Source organism: Penaeus monodon, chromosome 19 (assembly GCF_015228065.2).
Source record: "Penaeus monodon isolate SGIC_2016 chromosome 19, NSTDA_Pmon_1, whole genome shotgun sequence".
Lineage (NCBI taxonomy): Eukaryota > Metazoa > Arthropoda > Malacostraca > Decapoda > Penaeidae > Penaeus > Penaeus monodon.
In genome coordinates, this window is record NC_051404.1 from 49216035 (window position 1) to 49217073 (window position 1039).

The 1039-nt window shown below is 30.8% G+C and overlaps 1 protein-coding gene across 1 annotated transcript in view; it reads right to left on the minus strand.

The window, feature by feature from the left end:
* LOC119585304 overlaps window positions 1-1039 on the minus strand; it is a 32287-nt gene that overhangs the window by 30720 nt on the left and 528 nt on the right. The window lies entirely within an intron of this gene.

Below are 1039 nucleotides of genomic sequence, written 5' to 3' on the forward strand. Positions count from 1 at the left end.
CTAGGTACCTATTTTGAAGAATGAATCTAATGAGTATTAATAAAGAAATGTGATGCTGAAGTCTTCCATCAATTTACTTTTATTAGTTTTATCTGTAACTAATGCCATAAGAAGTACATCATGTTCTGCCCTAACTGGCAATCTTGCTAAATGAGTGAATGAAGTTTTTGCAAGAAATCCATTAAAATATAATCCTGTATATTTCGTTTCCTTGTAATTGTGCATCCTATACACTTCTTATTTAATAAATATATAATTTATTTTAAACTGATCTTTAAGCTTTCTTATTTTGGGGCAAGATCTGGTCAAAGATTTTCCACAATGTTTTGTAGCAAACACATTAATGTTATTATTGTTGAAATCTAATTATACACTTGAGAAGTTTGTGATGAGAGGCTGAATATAGCAAGCCTCAGTAACATGATTCTATTTCAACTGATTATCATTACTACCCATATCATTGTGTCAAGTGCATGATAAAAAAGTATGGGTGGGGTTTATCTGAAAATGTGTAGCAGTGGCATTAGCTGATTTTTTTTTTAACGAGATAATCAAACACATAGGAATGCTTACTGCAGGATAGTACAGTCCACAATACACTTATCTATGAAACTCCTGCATTCAATTAGGAAGTGATAATCCTATACATAACATCCAACTAGTCAGACTGTGTAACTGCCAGTAAATGAGGTTTGCCACTCATCTAACACCAATGTCTCAATGTGAAATATTTGTGACTTCACCTGCCCGTAAATATGTTATTAGCTTAATGTTCTAAATATGTTACAAACCAAATACATTATATCTTAAAAGAAAAATGTATGATTTATAATAAAGAGTATTAGAGATTAAACTGATATTAAATATAATTACACTATTGCAAAGGAACCCTCAACAACAATTTGAGTTAATTAAGCTGTTAAACATTTAAATTTCTTTTATATTACAGAATCTTCCTTCAGATCTACATTAAGAGAAATATAATTCTTCTCTGCCAAAAAAGCCTTCCCACTTTCCCTTAAACCCAGTCTGGCACTGA